The sequence below is a fragment of the Pan paniscus genome, chromosome 19 (assembly GCF_029289425.2).
Source record: "Pan paniscus chromosome 19, NHGRI_mPanPan1-v2.0_pri, whole genome shotgun sequence".
Classification (NCBI taxonomy): Eukaryota; Metazoa; Chordata; class Mammalia; order Primates; family Hominidae; genus Pan; species Pan paniscus.
The window spans coordinates 38,177,040-38,199,957 of NC_073268.2; positions in this window are offsets into that span (position 1 = coordinate 38,177,040).

Here is a 22,918-nt window from a genome sequence, read left to right on the forward strand (position 1 = left end):
GTCCTACAAAAAGAGTGTTTCAAAGCTGAACATTCAAAGGAAGGTTCAACTCTGGGATTTGAATGCAAACATCACAAAGAAGATTCTGAGACTGCTTCTGTTTAGTTAGCTGAAATTATACCGTTTCCAAAGAATTCCTCAAAGAGGTCCAAATATCCACTTGCAGATTCTACAAAAAGCGTGTTTCGAAACTGCTCCTTCGCACGGAATGTTCAGCTCTCTGAGTTCAACACAATCATCCTAAAGAATTATCTGAGAATCCTTCTGTCTTGTTTTTATATGAAGTTATTTCCTTTACTACGATAGGCCTCAAAGAGGTGCAATTATCCACTTGCAGTTTCTACAAAAAGAGTGTTTCAAACCTGAACTATCAAAGAAAGGTTCAACAGTGTGAGTTCAATGCAAACATCACGAAGAAGGTTTTGAGAATGCTTCTGTTTAGTTACGTGCGGTTTATCCCGTTTCCAACGAAATCCTCAGAGAGGTCCAAATATCCACTTGCAGTTTCTACAAAAAGAGTGTTTCAAACCTGAACTATCAAAGAAAGATTCAACACTGTGAGTTGAATGCAAACATCATGAAGAAGGTTCTGAGAATGCTACTGTCTAGTTTTTATATGAAGTTATTTCCTTTACTACCATGGGCCTCAAAGCGGTCCGTATCTCCACTTGCAGATTCCTCAAAAAGAGAGTTTCCAAACTGCTCTGTCAATGGGAATGTTGAACTCTGTGACTTGAATGCAACCATCCGAAAGTAGTTTCTGAGAATTCTTCTATCTAGTTTCTAAGGGAAGATATTTCCTTTTCCACCACAGGCCTCAAAGCCCTCCAAATGTCCACTTGCAGATTCTAGAAAAAGAGTGTTTCAAAGCTTCTCTCTCAAAAGCAAAGTTCAACTCTGTGAGTTGAATGCAAACATGACAAAGAAGTTTCTGAGAAGGCTTCTGTCTAGATTTTATGCGAAGATACACCCGTTTTGAAAGAAGGCCACAGAGCGGTCCAAATATCCACTTGCAGATCCTAAGAAAGAGTGTTTCAAACCGGAACTATCAAAGGAAGGTCCAACTCTGGGGTTTGAATGCAAACATCACAAATAAATTTCTGAGAATGCTTCTGTTTATTTAGGTGCATTTATCCCGTTTCCAACGAAATCCTCACAGAGGTCCAAATATCCACTTGCAGATTCTAGAAAAAGTGTATTTCAAACCTGCTCCATCCAAAGGAATGTTCAGCTGTGTGAGTTAAACTCTATCATCACAAAGTATTTTCGGAGAACGCTTCAGTCTAGTTTTTATATGAAGCTATTCCCTTTACTACCATAGGCCTCAAAGCGCTCCAAATCTCCACTTGCAGATTCCACAGAAAGAGAGTTTCAAGACTGTGCTCTCAAAAGGAGTGTTCAACTCTGTGAGTTGAATGCAGTCACAACAGAAAAGTTTCTGAGAATGCTTCTATCTAGTTTTTATGTGAAGATACTTCCTTTTCCACCACAAACCTCAAAGCCCTCAAAAGGTCCACTTGCAGATCCTAGAAAAAGAGTGTTTCATAGCTGCTCTTTCCAAAGGAAAGTTCAACTCTGGAGGTTGAATACAAACATCACCAAGTAGTTCCTGAGAATGCTTCCGTATAGTTTTTATGTGAAGATGATTCTGTTTCCAACGAAATCTTCAAAGAGGTCCGAATCTCCACTTGCAGATTCCACAGAAAGAGAATTTCAAAATTGCACTCTCAAAAGGAGTGTTCAACTCTGTGAGTTGAATGCAGTCATCACAGAAAAGTTTCTGAGAATGCTTCTGTCTAGATTTTATGTGAAGATATACCCGTTTTGAACGAAGGAAAAAGAGTGGTCCAAATATCCGCTTGCAGATCCTACAAAAAGAGTGTTTCTAACCTGAGCTTTCAAAGGAAGGTTCAACTCTGGGATTTGAATGCAAACATCACAAAGAAGATTCTGAGACTGCTTCTGTTTAGTTACCTGAAATTATCCCGTTTCCAACGAATTCCTCAGAGAGGTCCAAATATCAACTTGCAGATTCTAGAAAAAGTGTGTTTCCAAACTGCTCCTTCCCAAGGAATGTTCAGCTCTGTGAGTTCAACTCAATCATCCCAAAGAATTTTCTGAGAATGCTTCTGTCTTGTCTTTATATGAAGTTATTTCCTTCACTACGACAGGCCTCAAAGAGGTGCAGTTACCCACTTGCAGTTTTTCCAAAAGGACTGTTACAAACCTGAACTATCAAAGAAACGTCCAACACTGTGCGTTGAATGTAAACATCATGAAGAAGGTTCTAAGAATGCTTCTGTTTAGTTATGTGCAGTTTATCACGTTTCCAAAGAAATCCTCAGAGAGGTCCAAATATACATTTGCAGTTTCTACAAAAAGAGTGTTTCCAACCTGAACTATCAAAGAAAGGTTCAACACTGTGAGTTGAATGCAAACATCACGAAGAAAGTTCTGAGAATGCGTCTGTTTACTTATGTGCGGTTTATCCCCTATCCAACGAAATCCTCAGAGGGGTCCAAATATCCACTTGCAGTTTCTACACGAAGAGTGTTTCAAAACTCAACTATCAAAGAAAGGATCTACACTGTGAGTTGAATGCAAACATCACGAAGAAGGTTCTGAAAATCCTTCTGTTTAGTTATGTGCGGTTTATCCCGTTTCCAACGAAATCCTCAGAGAGGTCCAAATATCCAATTGCAGATTCTACACATAGTGTGTTTCGAAACTGCTCCATCCAAAGGAATGTTCAGCTCTGTGAGTTAAACTCAGTCGTCACAAAGAGTTTTCTGAGAATGCTATTGTCTAATTTTTATATGAAGATATTTCCTTCACTACCATAGGCCTCAAAGTGGTCCATATCTCCACTTGCAGATTCTACAAAAAGAGAGTTTCCAAACTGCTCTGTCAAAGGGAATGTTGAACTCTGTGACTTGAATGCTATCATCCCAAAGTAGTTTCTGAGAATGCTTCTGTCTAGTTTTTCCGGGAAGATATTTCCTTTTCCACCACAGGCCTCGAAGCCCTCCAAATGTCCAGTTGCAGATTCTTGAAAAAGAGTGTTTCATAGCTGCTCTTTCCAAAGGGAAGTCCAGCTCTGGAAGTTGAATACAAACATCACCAAGTAGTTCCTGAGAATGCTTCTGTATAGTTTTTATGTGAAGATGATTCCGTTTCCAAAGAAATGTTCAAAGTGGTCCACATATCCAATAGCAGATTCCACAGACAGAGAGTTTCAAAACTGCGCTCTCCAAAGGAGTGTTCAACTCTGTGAGTTGAATGCAGTCATCACAGAAAAGTTTCTGAGATTGCTTCTGTCTAGATTTTATGTGAAGATATACCCGTTTCCAAGGAAGGACACAGAGTGGTCCAAATATCCACTTGCAGGTCCTACAAAAAGAGTGTTTCAAAGCTGAACATTCAAAGGAAGGTTCAACTCTGGGATTTGAATGCAAACATCACAAAGAAGATTCTGAGACTGCTTCTGTTTAGTTAGCTGAAATTATACCGTTTCCAAAGAATTCCTCAAAGAGGTCCAAATATCCACTTGCAGATTCTACAAAAAGCGTGTTTCGAAACTGCTCCTTCGCACGGAATGTTCAGCTCTCTGAGTTCAACACAATCATCCTAAAGAATTATCTGAGAATCCTTCTGTCTTGTTTTTATATGAAGTTATTTCCTTTACTACGATAGGCCTCAAAGAGGTGCAATTATCCACTTGCAGTTTCTACAAAAAGAGTGTTTCAAACCTGAACTATCAAAGAAAGGTTCAACACTGTGAGTTCAATGCAAACATCACGAAGAAGGTTTTGAGAATGCTTCTGTTTAGTTACGTGCGGTTTATCCCGTTTCCAACGAAATCCTCAGAGAGGTCCAAATATCCACTTGCAGTTTCTACAAAAAGAGTGTTTCAAACCTGAACTATCAAAGAAAGATTCAACACTGTGAGTTGAATGCAAACATCATGAAGAAGGTTCTGAGAATGCTACGGTCTAGTTTTTATATGAAGTTATTTCCTTTACTACCATGGGCCTCAAAGCGGTCCGTATCTCCACTTGCAGATTCTTCAAAAAGAGAGTTTCCAAACTGCTCTGTCAATGGGAATGTTGAACTCTGTGACTTGAATGCAACCATCCCAAAGTAGTTTCTGAGAATTCTTCTATCTAGTTTCTAAGGGAAGATATTTCCTTTTCCACCACAGGCCTCAAAGCCCTCCAAATGTCCACTTGCAGATTCTAGAAAAAGAGTGTTTCAAAGCTTCTCTCTCAAAAGCAAAGTTCAACTCTGTGAGTTGAATGCAAACATGACAAAGAAGTTTCTGAGAAGGCTTCTGTCTAGATTTTATGCGAAGATACACCCGTTTTGAAAGAAGGCCACAGAGCGGTCCAAATATCCACTTGCAGATCCTAAGAAAGAGTGTTTCAAACCGGAACTATCAAAGGAAGGTCCAACTCTGGGGTTTGAATGCAAACATCACAAATAAATTTCTGAGAATGCTTCTGTTTATTTAGGTGCATTTATCCCGTTTCCAACGAAATCCTCACAGAGGTCCAAATATCCACTTGCAGATTCTAGAAAAAGTGTATTTCAAACCTGCTCCATCCAAAGGAATGTTCAGCTGTGTGAGTTAAACTCTATCATCACAAAGTATTTTCAGAGAACGCTTCAGTCTAGTTTTTATATGAAGCTATTCCCTTTACTACCATAGGCCTCAAAGCGCTCCAAATCTCCACTTGCAGATTCCACAGAAAGAGAGTTTCAAGACTGTGCTCTCAAAAGGAGTGTTCAACTCTGTGAGTTGAATGCAGTCACAACAGAAAAGTTTCTGAGAATGCTTCTATCTAGTTTTTTATGTGAAGATACTTCCTTTTCCACCACAAACCTCAAAGCCCTCAAAAGGTCCACTTGCAGATCCTAGAAAAAGAGTGTTTCATAGCTGCTCTTTCCAAAGGAAAGTTCAACTCTGGAGGTTGAATACAAACATCACCAAGTAGTTCCTGAGAATGCTTCCGTATAGTTTTTATGTGAAGATGATTCTGTTTCCAACGAAATCTTCAAAGAGGTCCGAATCTCCACTTGCAGATTCCACAGAAAGAGAATTTCAAAATTGCACTCTCAAAAGGAGTGTTCAACTCTGTGAGTTGAATGCAGTCATCACAGAAAAGTTTCTGAGAATGCTTCTGTCTAGATTTTATGTGAAGATATACCCGTTTTGAACGAAGGAAAAAGAGTGGTACAAATATCTGCTTACAGATCCTACAAAAAGAGTGTTTCTAACCTGAGCTTTCAAAGGAAGGTTCAACTCTGGGATTTGAATGCAAACATCACAAAGAAGATTCTGAGACTGCTTCTGTTTAGTTAGCTGAAATTATCCCGTTTCCAACGAATTCCTCAGAGAGGTCCAAATATCCACTTGCAGATTCTAGAAAAAGTGTGTTTCCAAACTGCTCCTTCCCAAGGAATGTTCAGCTCTGTGAGTTCAACTCAATCATCCCAAAGAATTTTCTGAGAATGCTTCTGTCTTGTCTTTATATGAAGTTATTTCCTTCACTACGACAGGCCTCAAAGAGGTGCAGTTACCCACTTGCAGTTTTTCCAAAAGGACTGTTACAAACCTGAACTATCAAAGAAACGTCCAACACTGTGCGTTGAATGCAAACATCATGAAGAAGGTTCTAAGAATGCTTCTGTTTAGTTATGTGCAGTTTATCACGTTTCCAAAGAAATCCTCAGAGAGGTCCAAATATACATTTGCAGTTTCAACAAAAAGAGTGTTTCCAACCTGAACTATCAAAGAAAGGTTCAACACTGTGAGTTGAATGCAAACATCACGAAGAAAGTTCTGAGAATGCGTCTGTTTACTTATGTGCGGTTTATCCCCTATCCAACGAAATCCTCAGAGGGGTCCAAATATCCACTTGCAGTTTCTACACGAAGAGTGTTTCAAAACTCAACTATCAAAGAAAGGATCTACACTGTGAGTTGAATGCAAACATCACGATGAAGGTTCTGAAAATCCTTCTGTTTAGTTATGTGCGGTTTATCCCGTTTCCAACGAAATCCTCAGAGAGGTCCAAATATCCAATTGCAGATTCTACACATAGTGTGTTTCAAAACTGCTCCATCCAAAGGAATGTTCAGCTCTGTGAGTTAAACTCAGTCGTCACAAAGAGTTTTCTGAGAATGCTATTGTCTAATTTTTATATGAAGATATTTCCTTCACTACCATAGGCCTCAAAGTGGTCCATATCTCCACTTGCAGATTCTACAAAAAGAGAGTTTCCAAACTGCTCTGTCAAAGGGAATGTTGAACTCTGTGACTTGAATGCTATCATCCCAAAGTAGTTTCTGAGAATGCTTCTGTCTAGTTTCTCCGGGAAGATATTTCCTTTTCCACCACAGGCCTCGAAGCCCTCCAAATGTCCACTTGCAGATTCTTGAAAAAGAGTGTTTCATAGCTGCTCTTTCCAAAGGGAAGTCCAGCTCTGGAAGTTGAATACAAACATCACCAAGTAGTTCCTGAGAATGCTTCTGTATAGTTTTTATGTGAAGATGATTCCGTTTCCAAAGAAATGTTCAAAGTGGTCCACATATCCAATAGCAGATTCCACAGACAGAGAGTTTCAAAACTGCGCTCTCCAAAGGAGTGTTCAACTCTGTGAGTTGAATGCAGTCATCACAGAAAAGTTTCTGAGATTGCTTCTGTCTAGATTTTATGTGAAGATATACCCGTTTCCAACGAAGGACACAGAGTGGTCCAAATATCCACTTGCAGGTCCTACAAAAAGAGTGTTTCAAAGCTGAACATTCAAAGGAAGGTTCAACTCTGGGATTTGAATGCAAACATCACAAAGAAGATTCTGAGACTGCTTCTGTTTAGTTAGCTGAAATTATACCGTTTCCAAAGAATTCCTCAAAGAGGTCCAAATATCCACTTGCAGATTCTACAAAAAGCGTGTTTCCAAACTGCTCCTTCGCACGGAATGTTCAGCTTTCTGAGTTCAACACAATCATCCTAAAGTATTATCTGAGAATCCTTCTGTCTTGTTTTTATATGAAGTTATTTCCTTTACTACGATAGGCCTCAAAGAGGTGCAATTATCCACTTGCAGTTTCTACAAAAAGAGTGTTTCAAACCTGAACTATCAAAGAAAGTTTCAACACTGTGAGTTCAATGCAAACATCACGAAGAAGGTTTTGAGAATGCTTCTGTTTAGTTACGTGCGGTTTATCCCGTTTCCAACGAAATCCTCCGAGAGGTCCAAATATCCACTTGCAGTTTCTACAAAAAGAGTGTTTCAAACCTGAACTATCGAAGAAAGATTCAACACTGTGAGTTGAATGCAAACATCATGAAGAAGGTTCTGAGAATGCTACGGTCTAGTTTTTATATGAAGTTATTTCCTTTACTACCATGGGCCTCAAAGCGGTCCGTATCTCCACTTGCAGATTCTTCAAAAAGAGAGTTTCCAAACTGCTCTGTCAATGGGAATGTTGAACTCTGTGACTTGAATGCAACCATCCCAAAGTAGTTTCTGAGAATTCTTCTATCTAGTTTCTAAGGGAAGATATTTCCTTTTCCACCACAGGCCTCAAAGCCCTCCAAATGTCCACTTGCAGATTCTAGAAAAAGAGTGTTTCAAAGCTTCTCTCTCAAAAGCAAAGTTCAACTCTGTGAGTTGAATGCAAACATGACAAAGAAGTTTCTGAGAAGGCTTCTGTCTAGATTTTATGCGAAGATACACCCGTTTTGAAAGAAGGCCACAGAGCGGTCCAAATATCCACTTGCAGATCCTAAGAAAGAGTGTTTCAAACCGGAACTATCAAAGGAAGGTCCAACTCTGGGGTTTGAATGCAAACATCACAAATAAATTTCTGAGAATGCTTCTGTTTATTTAGGTGCATTTATCCCGTTTCCAACGAAATCCTCACAGAGGTCCAAATATCCACTTGCAGATTCTAGAAAAAGTGTATTTCAAACCTGCTCCATCCAAAGGAATGTTCAGCTGTGTGAGTTAAACTCTATCATCACAAAGTATTTTCAGAGAACGCTTCAGTCTAGTTTTTATATGAAGCTATTCCCTTTACTACCATAGGCCTCAAAGCGCTCCAAATCTCCACTTGCAGATTCCACAGAAAGAGAGTTTCAAGACTGTGCTCTCAAAAGGAGTGTTCAACTCTGTGAGTTGAATGCAGTCACAACAGAAAAGTTTCTGAGAATGCTTCTATCTAGTTTTTTATGTGAAGATACTTCCTTTTCCACCACAAACCTCAAAGCCCTCAAAAGGTCCACTTGCAGATCCTAGAAAAAGAGTGTTTCATAGCTGCTCTTTCCAAAGGAAAGTTCAACTCTGCAGGTTGAATACAAACATCACCAAGTAGTTCCTGAGAATGCTTCCGTATAGTTTTTATGTGAAGATGATTCTGTTTCCAACGAAATCTTCAAAGAGGTCCGAATCTCCACTTGCAGATTCCACAGAAAGAGAATTTCAAAATTGCACTCTCAAAAGGAGTGTTCAACTCTGTGTGTTGAATGCAGTCATCACAGAAAAGTTTCTGAGAATGCTTCTGTCTAGATTTTATGTGAAGATATACCCGTTTTGAACGAAGGAAAAAGAGTGGTACAAATATCTGCTTACAGATCCTACAAAAAGAGTGTTTCTAACCTGAGCTTTCAAAGGAAGGTTCAACTCTGGGATTTGAATGCAAACATCACAAAGAAGATTCTGAGACTGCTTCTGTTTAGTTAGCTGAAATTATCCCGTTTCCAACGAATTCCTCAGAGAGGTCCAAATATCCACTTGCAGATTCTAGAAAAAGTGTGTTTCCAAACTGCTCCTTCCCAAGGAATGTTCAGCTCTGTGAGTTCAACTCAATCATCCCAAAGAATTTTCTGAGAATGCTTCTGTCTTGTCTTTATATGAAGTTATTTCCTTCACTACGACAGGCCTCAAAGAGGTGCAGTTACCCACTTGCAGTTTTTCCAAAAGGACTGTTACAAACCTGAACTATCAAAGAAACGTCCAACACTGTGCGTTGAATGCAAACATCATGAAGAAGGTTCTAAGAATGCTTCTGTTTAGTTATGTGCAGTTTATCACGTTTCCAAAGAAATCCTCAGAGAGGTCCAAATATACATTTGCAGTTTCAACAAAAAGAGTGTTTCCAACCTGAACTATCAAAGAAAGGTTCAACACTGTGAGTTGAATGCAAACATCACGAAGAAAGTTCTGAGAATGCGTCTGTTTACTTATGTGCGGTTTATCCCCTATCCAACGAAATCCTCAGAGGGGTCCAAATATCCACTTGCAGTTTCTACACGAAGAGTGTTTCAAAACTCAACTATCAAAGAAAGGATCTACACTGTGAGTTGAATGCAAACATCACGATGAAGGTTCTGAAAATCCTTCTGTTTAGTTATGTGCGGTTTATCCCGTTTCCAACGAAATCCTCAGAGAGGTCCAAATATCCAATTGCAGATTCTACACATAGTGTGTTTCAAAACTGCTCCATCCAAAGGAATGTTCAGCTCTGTGAGTTAAACTCAGTCGTCACAAAGAGTTTTCTGAGAATGCTATTGTCTAATTTTTATATGAAGATATTTCCTTCACTACCATAGGCCTCAAAGTGGTCCATATCTCCACTTGCAGATTCTACAAAAAGAGAGTTTCCAAACTGCTCTGTCAAAGGGAATGTTGAACTCTGTGACTTGAATGCTATCATCCCAAAGTAGTTTCTGAGAATGCTTCTGTCTAGTTTCTCCGGGAAGATATTTCCTTTTCCACCACAGGCCTCGAAGCCCTCCAAATGTCCACTTGCAGATTCTTGAAAAAGAGTGTTTCATAGCTGCTCTTTCCAAAGGGAAGTCCAGCTCTGGAAGTTGAATACAAACATCACCAAGTAGTTCCTGAGAATGCTTCTGTATAGTTTTTATGTGAAGATGATTCCGTTTCCAAAGAAATGTTCAAAGTGGTCCACATATCCAATAGCAGATTCCACAGACAGAGAGTTTCAAAACTGCGCTCTCCAAAGGAGTGTTCAACTCTGTGAGTTGAATGCAGTCATCACAGAAAAGTTTCTGAGATTGCTTCTGTCTAGATTTTATGTGAAGATATACCCGTTTCCAACGAAGGACACAGAGTGGTCCAAATATCCACTTGCAGGTCCTACGAAAAGAGTGTTTCAAAGCTGAACATTCAAAGGAAGGTTCAACTCTGGGATTTGAATGCAAACATCACAAAGAAGATTCTGAGACTGCTTCTGTTTAGTTAGCTGAAATTATACCGTTTCCAAAGAATTCCTCAAAGAGGTCCAAATATCCACTTGCAGATTCTACAAAAAGCGTGTTTCGAAACTGCTCCTTCGCACGGAATGTTCAGCTTTCTGAGTTCAACACAATCATCCTAAAGTATTATCTGAGAATCCTTCTGTCTTGTTTTTATATGAAGTTATTTCCTTTACTACGATAGGCCTCAAAGAGGTGCAATTATCCACTTGCAGTTTCTACAAAAAGAGTGTTTCAAACCTGAACTATCAAAGAAAGGTTCAACACTGTGAGTTCAATGCAAACATCACGAAGAAGGTTTTGAGAATGCTTCTGTTTAGTTACGTGCGGTTTATCCCGTTTCCAACGAAATCCTCCGAGAGGTCCAAATATCCACTTGCAGTTTCTACAAAAAGAGTGTTTCAAACCTGAACTATCGAAGAAAGATTCAACACTGTGAGTTGAATGCAAACATCATGAAGAAGGTTCTGAGAATGCTACGGTCTAGTTTTTATATGAAGTTATTTCCTTTACTACCATGGGCCTCAAAGCGGTCCGTATCTCCACTTGCAGATTCTTCAAAAAGAGAGTTTCCAAACTGCTCTGTCAATGGGAATGTTGAACTCTGTGACTTGAATGCAACCATCCCAAAGTAGTTTCTGAGAATTCTTCTATCTAGTTTCTAAGGGAAGATATTTCCTTTTCCACCACAGGCCTCAAAGCCCTCCAAATGTCCACTTGCAGATTCTAGAAAAAGAGTGTTTCAAAGCTTCTCTCTCAAAAGCAAAGTTCAACTCTGTGAGTTGAATGCAAACATGACAAAGAAGTTTCTGAGAAGGCTTCTGTCTAGATTTTATGCGAAGATACACCCGTTTTGAAAGAAGGCCACAGAGCGGTCCAAATATCCACTTGCAGATCCTAAGAAAGAGTGTTTCAAACCGGAACTATGAAAGGAAGGTCCAACTCTGGGGTTTGAATGCAAACATCACAAATAAATTTCTGAGAATGCTTCTGTTTATTTAGGTGCATTTATCCCGTTTCCAACGAAATCCTCACAGAGGTCCAAATATCCACTTGCAGATTCTAGAAAAAGTGTATTTCAAACCTGCTCCATCCAAAGGAATGTTCAGCTGTGTGAGTTAAACTCTATCATCACAAAGTATTTTCAGAGAACGCTTCAGTCTAGTTTTTATATGAAGCTATTCCCTTTACTACCATAGGCCTCAAAGCGCTCCAAATCTCCACTTGCAGATTCCACAGAAAGAGAGTTTCAAGACTGTGCTCTCAAAAGGAGTGTTCAACTCTGTGAGTTGAATGCAGTCACAACAGAAAAGTTTCTGAGAATGCTTCTATCTAGTTTTTTATGTGAAGATACTTCCTTTTCCACCACAAACCTCAAAGCCCTCAAAAGGTCCACTTGCAGATCCTAGAAAAAGAGTGTTTCATAGCTGCTCTTTCCAAAGGAAAGTTCAACTCTGCAGGTTGAATACAAACATCACCAAGTAGTTCCTGAGAATGCTTCCGTATAGTTTTTATGTGAAGATGATTCTGTTTCCAACGAAATCTTCAAAGAGGTCCGAATCTCCACTTGCAGATTCCACAGAAAGAGAATTTCAAAATTGCACTCTCAAAAGGAGTGTTCAACTCTGTGTGTTGAATGCAGTCATCACAGAAAAGTTTCTGAGAATGCTTCTGTCTAGATTTTATGTGAAGATATACCCGTTTTGAACGAAGGAAAAAGAGTGGTACAAATATCTGCTTACAGATCCTACAAAAAGAGTGTTTCTAACCTGAGCTTTCAAAGGAAGGTTCAACTCTGGGATTTGAATGCAAACATCACAAAGAAGATTCTGAGACTGCTTCTGTTTAGTTAGCTGAAATTATCCCGTTTCCAACGAATTCCTCAGAGAGGTCCAAATATCCACTTGCAGATTCTAGAAAAAGTGTGTTTCCAAACTGCTCCTTCCCAAGGAATGTTCAGCTCTGTGAGTTCAACTCAATCATCCCAAAGAATTTTCTGAGAATGCTTCTGTCTTGTCTTTATATGAAGTTATTTCCTTCACTACGACAGGCCTCAAAGAGGTGCAGTTACCCACTTGCAGTTTTTCCAAAAGGACTGTTACAAACCTGAACTATCAAAGAAACGTCCAACACTGTGCGTTGAATGCAAACATCATGAAGAAGGTTCTAAGAATGCTTCTGTTTAGTTATGTGCAGTTTATCACGTTTCCAAAGAAATCCTCAGAGAGGTCCAAATATACATTTGCAGTTTCAACAAAAAGAGTGTTTCCAACCTGAACTATCAAAGAAAGGTTCAACACTGTGAGTTGAATGCAAACATCACGAAGAAAGTTCTGAGAATGCGTCTGTTTACTTATGTGCGGTTTATCCCCTATCCAACGAAATCCTCAGAGGGGTCCAAATATCCACTTGCAGTTTCTACACGAAGAGTGTTTCAAAACTCAACTATCAAAGAAAGGATCTACACTGTGAGTTGAATGCAAACATCACGATGAAGGTTCTGAAAATCCTTCTGTTTAGTTATGTGCGGTTTATCCCGTTTCCAACGAAATCCTCAGAGAGGTCCAAATATCCAATTGCAGATTCTACACATAGTGTGTTTCGAAACTGCTCCATCCAAAGGAATGTTCAGCTCTGTGAGTTAAACTCAGTCGTCACAAAGAGTTTTCTGAGAATGCTATTGTCTAATTTTTATATGAAGATATTTCCTTCACTACCATAGGCCTCAAAGTGGTCCATATCTCCACTTGCAGATTCTACAAAAAGAGAGTTTCCAAACTGCTCTGTCAAAGGGAATGTTGAACTCTGTGACTTGAATGCTATCATCCCAAAGTAGTTTCTGAGAATGCTTCTGTCTAGTTTCTCCGGGAAGATATTTCCTTTTCCACCACAGGCCTCGAAGCCCTCCAAATGTCCACTTGCAGATTCTTGAAAAAGAGTGTTTCATAGCTGCTCTTTCCAAAGGGAAGTCCAGCTCTGGAAGTTGAATACAAACATCACCAAGTAGTTCCTGAGAATGCTTCTGTATAGTTTTTATGTGAAGATGATTCCGTTTCCAAAGAAATGTTCAAAGTGGTCCACATATCCAATAGCAGATTCCACAGACAGAGAGTTTCAAAACTGCGCTCTCCAAAGGAGTGTTCAACTCTGTGAGTTGAATGCAGTCATCACAGAAAAGTTTCTGAGATTGCTTCTGTCTAGATTTTATGTGAAGATATACCCGTTTCCAACGAAGGACACAGAGTGGTCCAAATATCCACTTGCAGGTCCTACAAAAAGAGTGTTTCAAAGCTGAACATTCAAAGGAAGGTTCAACTCTGGGATTTGAATGCAAACATCACAAAGAAGATTCTGAGACTGCTTCTGTTTAGTTAGCTGAAATTATACCGTTTCCAAAGAATTCCTCAAAGAGGTCCAAATATCCACTTGCAGATTCTACAAAAAGCGTGTTTCGAAACTGCTCCTTCGCACGGAATGTTCAGCTCTCTGAGTTCAACACAATCATCCTAAAGTATTATCTGAGAATCCTTCTGTCTTGTTTTTATATGAAGTTATTTCCTTTACTACGATAGGCCTCAAAGAGGTGCAATTATCCACTTGCAGTTTCTACAAAAAGAGTGTTTCAAACCTGAACTATCAAAGAAAGGTTCAACACTGTGAGTTCAATGCAAACATCACGAAGAAGGTTTTGAGAATGCTTCTGTTTAGTTACGTGCGGTTTATCCCGTTTCCAACGAAATCCTCCGAGAGGTCCAAATATCCACTTGCAGTTTCTACAAAAAGAGTGTTTCAAACCTGAACTATCAAAGAAAGATTCAACACTGTGAGTTGAATGCAAACATCATGAAGAAGGTTCTGAGAATGCTACGGTCTAGTTTTTATATGAAGTTATTTCCTTTACTACCATGGGCCTCAAAGCGGTCCGTATCTCCACTTGCAGATTCTTCAAAAAGAGAGTTTCCAAACTGCTCTGTCAATGGGAATGTTGAACTCTGTGACTTGAATGCAACCATCCCAAAGTAGTTTCTGAGAATTCTTCTATCTAGTTTCTAAGGGAAGATATTTCCTTTTCCACCACAGGCCTCAAAGCCCTCCAAATGTCCACTTGCAGATTCTAGAAAAAGAGTGTTTCAAAGCTTCTCTCTCAAAAGCAAAGTTCAACTCTGTGAGTTGAATGCAAACATGACAAAGAAGTTTCTGAGAAGGCTTCTGTCTAGATTTTATGCGAAGATACACCCGTTTTGAAAGAAGGCCACAGAGCGGTCCAAATATCCACTTGCAGATCCTAAGAAAGAGTGTTTCAAACCGGAACTATCAAAGGAAGGTCCAACTCTGGGGTTTGAATGCAAACATCACAAATAAATTTCTGAGAATGCTTCTGTTTATTTAGGTGCATTTATCCCGTTTCCAACGAAATCCTCACAGAGGTCCAAATATCCACTTGCAGATTCTAGAAAAAGTGTATTTCAAACCTGCTCCATCCAAAGGAATGTTCAGCTGTGTGAGTTAAACTCTATCATCACAAAGTATTTTCAGAGAACGCTTCAGTCTAGTTTTTATATGAAGCTATTCCCTTTACTACCATAGGCCTCAAAGCGCTCCAAATCTCCACTTGCAGATTCCACAGAAAGAGAGTTTCAAGACTGTGCTCTCAAAAGGAGTGTTCAACTCTGTGAGTTGAATGCAGTCACAACAGAAAAGTTTCTGAGAATGCTTCTATCTAGTTTTTTATGTGAAGATACTTCCTTTTCCACCACAAACCTCAAAGCCCTCAAAAGGTCCACTTGCAGATCCTAGAAAAAGAGTGTTTCATAGCTGCTCTTTCCAAAGGAAAGTTCAACTCTGCAGGTTGAATACAAACATCACCAAGTAGTTCCTGAGAATGCTTCCGTATAGTTTTTATGTGAAGATGATTCTGTTTCCAACGAAATCTTCAAAGAGGTCCGAATCTCCACTTGCAGATTCCACAGAAAGAGAATTTCAAAATTGCACTCTCAAAAGGAGTGTTCAACTCTGTGAGTTGAATGCAGTCATCACAGAAAAGTTTCTGAGAATGCTTCTGTCTAGATTTTATGTGAAGATATACCCGTTTTGAACGAAGGAAAAAGAGTGGTACAAATATCTGCTTACAGATCCTACAAAAAGAGTGTTTCTAACCTGAGCTTTCAAAGGAAGGTTCAACTCTGGGATTTGAATGCAAACATCACAAAGAAGATTCTGAGACTGCTTCTGTTTAGTTAGCTGAAATTATCCCGTTTCCAACGAATTCCTCAGAGAGGTCCAAATATCCACTTGCAGATTCTAGAAAAAGTGTGTTTCCAAACTGCTCCTTCCCAAGGAATGTTCAGCTCTGTGAGTTCAACTCAATCATCCCAAAGAATTTTCTGAGAATGCTTCTGTCTTGTCTTTATATGAAGTTATTTCCTTCACTACGACAGGCCTCAAAGAGGTGCAGTTACCCACTTGCAGTTTTTCCAAAAGGACTGTTACAAACCTGAACTATCAAAGAAACGTCCAACACTGTGCGTTGAATGCAAACATCATGAAGAAGGTTCTAAGAATGCTTCTGTTTAGTTATGTGCAGTTTATCACGTTTCCAAAGAAATCCTCAGAGAGGTCCAAATATACATTTGCAGTTTCAACAAAAAGAGTGTTTCCAACCTGAACTATCAAAGAAAGGTTCAACACTGTGAGTTGAATGCAAACATCACGAAGAAAGTTCTGAGAATGCGTCTGTTTACTTATGTGCGGTTTATCCCCTATCCAACGAAATCCTCAGAGGGGTCCAAATATCCACTTGCAGTTTCTACACGAAGAGTGTTTCAAAACTCAACTATCAAAGAAAGGATCTACACTGTGAGTTGAATGCAAACATCACGATGAAGGTTCTGAAAATCCTTCTGTTTAGTTATGTGCGGTTTATCCCGTTTCCAACGAAATCCTCAGAGAGGTCCAAATATCCAATTGCAGATTCTACACATAGTGTGTTTCGAAACTGCTCCATCCAAAGGAATGTTCAGCTCTGTGAGTTAAACTCAGTCGTCACAAAGAGTTTTCTGAGAATGCTATTGTCTAATTTTTATATGAAGATATTTCCTTCACTACCATAGGCCTCAAAGTGGTCCATATCTCCACTTGCAGATTCTACAAAAAGAGAGTTTCCAAACTGCTCTGTCAAAGGGAATGTTGAACTCTGTGACTTGAATGCTATCATCCCAAAGTAGTTTCTGAGAATGCTTCTGTCTAGTTTCTCCGGGAAGATATTTCCTTTTCCACCACAGGCCTCGAAGCCCTCCAAATGTCCACTTGCAGATTCTTGAAAAAGAGTGTTTCATAGCTGCTCTTTCCAAAGGGAAGTCCAGCTCTGGAAGTTGAATACAAACATCACCAAGTAGTTCCTGAGAATGCTTCTGTATAGTTTTTATGTGAAGATGATTCCGTTTCCAAAGAAATGTTCAAAGTGGTCCACATATCCAATAGCAGATTCCACAGACAGAGAGTTTCAAAACTGCGCTCTCCAAAGGAGTGTTCAACTCTGTGAGTTGAATGCAGTCATCACAGAAAAGTTTCTGAGATTGCTTCTGTCTAGATTTTATGTGAAGATATACCCGTTTCCAACGAAGGACACAGAGTGGTCCAAATATCCACTTGCAGGTCCTACAAAAAGAGTGTTTCAAAGCTGAACATTCAAAGGAAGGTTCAACTCTGGGATTTGAATGCAAACATCACAAAGAAGATTCTGAGACTGCTTCTGTTTAGTTAGCTGAAATTATACCGTTTCCAAAGAATTCCTCAAAGAGGTCCAAATATCCACTTGCAGATTCTACAAAAAGCGTGTTTCGAAACTGCTCCTTCGCACGGAATGTTCAGCTCTCTGAGTTCAACACAATCATCCTAAAGTATTATCTGAGAATCCTTCTGTCTTGTTTTTATATGAAGTTATTTCCTTTACTACGATAGGCCTCAAAGAGGTGCAATTATCCACTTGCAGTTTCTACAAAAAGAGTGTTTCAAACCTGAACTATCAAAGAAAGGTTCAACACTGTGAGTTCAATGCAAACATCACGAAGAAGGTTTTGAGAATGCTTCTGTTTAGTTACGTGCGGTTTATCCCGTTTCCAACGAAATCCTCCGAGAGGTCCAAATATCCACTTGCAGTTTCTACAAAAAGAGTGTTTCAAACCTGAACTATCAAAGAAAGATTCAACACTGTGAGTTGAATGCAAACATCATGAAGAAGGTTCTGAGAATGCTACGGTCTAGTTTTTATATGAAGTTATTTCCTTTACTACCATGGGCCTCAAAGCGGTCCGTATCTCCACTTGCAGATTCTTCAAAAAGAGAGTTTCCAAACTGCTCTGTCAATGGGAATGTTGAACTCTGTGACTTGAATGCAACCATCCCAAAGTAGTTTCTGAGAATTCTTCTATCTAGTTTCTAAGGGAAGATATTTCCTTTTCCACCACAGGCCTCAAAGCCCTCCAAATGTCCACTTGCAGATTCTAGAAAAAGAGTGTTTCAAAGCTTCTCTCTCAAAAGCAAAGTTCAACTCTGTGAGTTGAATGCAAACATGACAAAGAAGTTTCTGAGAAGGCTTCTGTCTAGATTTTATGCGAAGATACACCCGTTTTGAAAGAAGGCCACAGAGCGGTCCAAATATCCACTTGCAGATCCTAAGAAAGAGTGTTTCAAACCGGAACTATCAAAGGAAGGTCCAACTCTGGGGTTTGAATGCAAACATCACAAATAAATTTCTGAGAATGCTTCTGTTTATTTAGGTGCATTTATCCCGTTTCCAACGAAATCCTCACAGAGGTCCAAATATCCACTTGCAGATTCTAGAAAAAGTGTATTTCAAACCTGCTCCATCCAAAGGAATGTTCAGCTGTGTGAGTTAAACTCTATCATCACAAAGTATTTTCAGAGAACGCTTCAGTCTAGTTTTTATATGAAGCTATTCCCTTTACTACCATAGGCCTCAAAGCGCTCCAAATCTCCACTTGCAGATTCCACAGAAAGAGAGTTTCAAGACTGTGCTCTCAAAAGGAGTGTTCAACTCTGTGAGTTGAATGCAGTCACAACAGAAAAGTTTCTGAGAATGCTTCTATCTAGTTTTTTATGTGAAGATACTTCCTTTTCCACCACAAACCTCAAAGCCCTCAAAAGGTCCACTTGCAGATCCTAGAAAAAGAGTGTTTCATAGCTGCTCTTTCCAAAGGAAAGTTCAACTCTGCAGGTTGAATACAAACATCACCAAGTAGTTCCTGAGAATGCTTCCGTATAGTTTTTATGTGAAGATGATTCTGTTTCCAACGAAATCTTCAAAGAGGTCCGAATCTCCACTTGCAGATTCCACAGAAAGAGAATTTCAAAATTGCACTCTCAAAAGGAGTGTTCAACTCTGTGAGTTGAATGCAGTCATCACAGAAAAGTTTCTGAGAATGCTTCTGTCTAGATTTTATGTGAAGATATACCCGTTTTGAACGAAGGAAAAAGAGTGGTACAAATATCTGCTTACAGATCCTACAAAAAGAGTGTTTCTAACCTGAGCTTTCAAAGGAAGGTTCAACTCTGGGATTTGAATGCAAACATCACAAAGAAGATTCTGAGACTGCTTCTGTTTAGTTAGCTGAAATTATCCCGTTTCCAACGAATTCCTCAGAGAGGTCCAAATATCCACTTGCAGATTCTAGAAAAAGTGTGTTTCCAAACTGCTCCTTCCCAAGGAATGTTCAGCTCTGTGAGTTCAACTCAATCATCCCAAAGAATTTTCTGAGAATGCTTCTGTCTTGTCTTTATATGAAGTTATTTCCTTCACTACGACAGGCCTCAAAGAGGTGCAGTTACCCACTTGCAGTTTTTCCAAAAGGACTGTTACAAACCTGAACTATCAAAGAAACGTCCAACACTGTGCGTTGAATGCAAACATCATGAAGAAGGTTCTAAGAATGCTTCTGTTTAGTTATGTGCAGTTTATCACGTTTCCAAAGAAATCCTCAGAGAGGTCCAAATATACATTTGCAGTTTCAACAAAAAGAGTGTTTCCAACCTGAACTATCAAAGAAAGGTTCAACACTGTGAGTTGAATGCAAACATCACGAAGAAAGTTCTGAGAATGCGTCTGTTTACTTATGTGCGGTTTATCCCCTATCCAACGAAATCCTCAGAGGGGTCCAAATATCCACTTGCAGTTTCTACACGAAGAGTGTTTCAAAACTCAACTATCAAAGAAAGGATCTACACTGTGAGTTGAATGCAAACATCACGATGAAGGTTCTGAAAATCCTTCTGTTTAGTTATGTGCGGTTTATCCCGTTTCCAACGAAATCCTCAGAGAGGTCCAAATATCCAATTGCAGATTCTACACATAGTGTGTTTCGAAACTGCTCCATCCAAAGGAATGTTCAGCTCTGTGAGTTAAACTCAGTCGTCACAAAGAGTTTTCTGAGAATGCTATTGTCTAATTTTTATATGAAGATATTTCCTTCACTACCATAGGCCTCAAAGTGGTCCATATCTCCACTTGCAGATTCTACAAAAAGAGAGTTTCCAAACTGCTCTGTCAAAGGGAATGTTGAACTCTGTGACTTGAATGCTATCATCCCAAAGTAGTTTCTGAGAATGCTTCTGTCTAGTTTCTCCGGGAAGATATTTCCTTTTCCACCACAGGCCTCGAAGCCCTCCAAATGTCCACTTGCAGATTCTTGAAAAAGAGTGTTTCATAGCTGCTCTTTCCAAAGGGAAGTCCAGCTCTGGAAGTTGAATACAAACATCACCAAGTAGTTCCTGAGAATGCTTGTGTATAGTTTTTATGTGAAGATGATTCCGTTTCCAAAGAAATGTTCAAAGTGGTCCACATATCCAATAGCAGATTCCACAGACAGAGAGTTTCAAAACTGCGCTCTCCAAAGGAGTGTTCAACTCTGTGAGTTGAATGCAGTCATCACAGAAAAGTTTCTGAGATTGCTTCTGTCTAGATTTTATGTGAAGATATACCCGTTTCCAACGAAGGACACAGAGTGGTCCAAATATCCACTTGCAGGTCCTACAAAAAGAGTGTTTCAAAGCTGAACATTCAAAGGAAGGTTCAACTCTGGGATTTGAATGCAAACATCACAAAGAAGATTCTGAGACTGCTTCTGTTTAGTTAGCTGAAATTATACCGTTTCCAAAGAATTCCTCAAAGAGGTCCAAATATCCACTTGCAGATTCTACAAAAAGCGTGTTTCGAAACTGCTCCTTCGCACGGAATGTTCAGCTCTCTGAGTTCAACACAATCATCCTAAAGTATTATCTGAGAATCCTTCTGTCTTGTTTTTATATGAAGTTATTTCCTTTACTACGATAGGCCTCAAAGAGGTGCAATTATCCACTTGCAGTTTCTACAAAAAGAGTGTTTCAAACCTGAACTATCAAAGAAAGGTTCAACACTGTGAGTTCAATGCAAACATCACGAAGAAGGTTTTGAGAATGCTTCTGTTTAGTTACGTGCGGTTTATCCCGTTTCCAACGAAATCCTCCGAGAGGTCCAAATATCCACTTGCAGTTTCTACAAAAAGAGTGTTTCAAACCTGAACTATCGAAGAAAGATTCAACACTGTGAGTTGAATGCAAACATCATGAAGAAGGTTCTGAGAATGCTACGGTCTAGTTTTTATATGAAGTTATTTCCTTTACTACCATGGGCCTCAAAGCGGTCCGTATCTCCACTTGCAGATTCTTCAAAAAGAGAGTTTCCAAACTGCTCTGTCAATGGGAATGTTGAACTCTGTGACTTGAATGCAACCATCCCAAAGTAGTTTCTGAGAATTCTTCTATCTAGTTTCTAAGGGAAGATATTTCCTTTTCCACCACAGGCCTCAAAGCCCTCCAAATGTCCACTTGCAGATTCTAGAAAAAGAGTGTTTCAAAGCTTCTCTCTCAAAAGCAAAGTTCAACTCTGTGAGTTGAATGCAAACATGACAAAGAAGTTTCTGAGAAGGCTTCTGTCTAGATTTTATGCGAAGATACACCCGTTTTGAAAGAAGGCCACAGAGCGGTCCAAATATCCACTTGCAGATCCTAAGAAAGAGTGTTTCAAACCGGAACTATCAAAGGAAGGTCCAACTCTGGGGTTTGAATGCAAACATCACAAATAAATTTCTGAGAATGCTTCTGTTTATTTAGGTGCATTTATCCCGTTTCCAACGAAATCCTCACAGAGGTCCAAATATCCACTTGCAGATTCTAGAAAAAGTGTATTTCAAACCTGCTCCATCCAAAGGAATGTTCAGCTGTGTGAGTTAAACTCTATCATCACAAAGTATTTTCAGAGAACGCTTCAGTCTAGTTTTTATATGAAGCTATTCCCTTTACTACCATAGGCCTCAAAGCGCTCCAAATCTCCACTTGCAGATTCCACAGAAAGAGAGTTTCAAGACTGTGCTCTCAAAAGGAGTGTTCAACTCTGTGAGTTGAATGCAGTCACAACAGAAAAGTTTCTGAGAATGCTTCTATCTAGTTTTTTATGTGAAGATACTTCCTTTTCCACCACAAACCTCAAAGCCCTCAAAAGGTCCACTTGCAGATCCTAGAAAAAGAGTGTTTCATAGCTGCTCTTTCCAAAGGAAAGTTCAACTCTGCAGGTTGAATACAAACATCACCAAGTAGTTCCTGAGAATGCTTCCGTATACTTTTTATGTGAAGATGATTCTGTTTCCAACGAAATCTTCAAAGAGGTCCGAATCTCCACTTGCAGATTCCACAGAAAGAGAATTTCAAAATTGCACTCTCAAAAGGAGTGTTCAACTCTGTGAGTTGAATGCAGTCATCACAGAAAAGTTTCTGAGAATGCTTCTGTCTAGATTTTATGTGAAGATATACCCGTTTTGAACGAAGGAAAAAGAGTGGTACAAATATCTGCTTACAGATCCTACAAAAAGAGTGTTTCTAACCTGAGCTTTCAAAGGAAGGTTCAACTCTGGGATTTGAATGCAAACATCACAAAGAAGATTCTGAGACTGCTTCTGTTTAGTTAGCTGAAATTATCCCGTTTCCAACGAATTCCTCAGAGAGGTCCAAATATCCACTTGCAGATTCTAGAAAAAGTGTGTTTCCAAACTGCTCCTTCCCAAGGAATGTTCAGCTCTGTGAGTTCAACTCAATCATCCCAAAGAATTTTCTGAGAATGCTTCTGTCTTGTCTTTATATGAAGTTATTTCCTTCACTACGACAGGCCTCAAAGAGGTGCAGTTACCCACTTGCAGTTTTTCCAAAAGGACTGTTACAAACCTGAACTATCAAAGAAACGTCCAACACTGTGCGTTGAATGCAAACATCATGAAGAAGGTTCTAAGAATGCTTCTGTTTAGTTATGTGCAGTTTATCACGTTTCCAAAGAAATCCTCAGAGAGGTCCAAATATACATTTGCAGTTTCAACAAAAAGAGTGTTTCCAACCTGAACTATCAAAGAAAGGTTCAACACTGTGAGTTGAATGCAAACATCACGAAGAAAGTTCTGAGAATGCGTCTGTTTACTTATGTGCGGTTTATCCCCTATCCAACGAAATCCTCAGAGGGGTCCAAATATCCACTTGCAGTTTCTACACAAAGAGTGTTTCAAAACTCAACTATCAAAGAAAGGATCTACACTG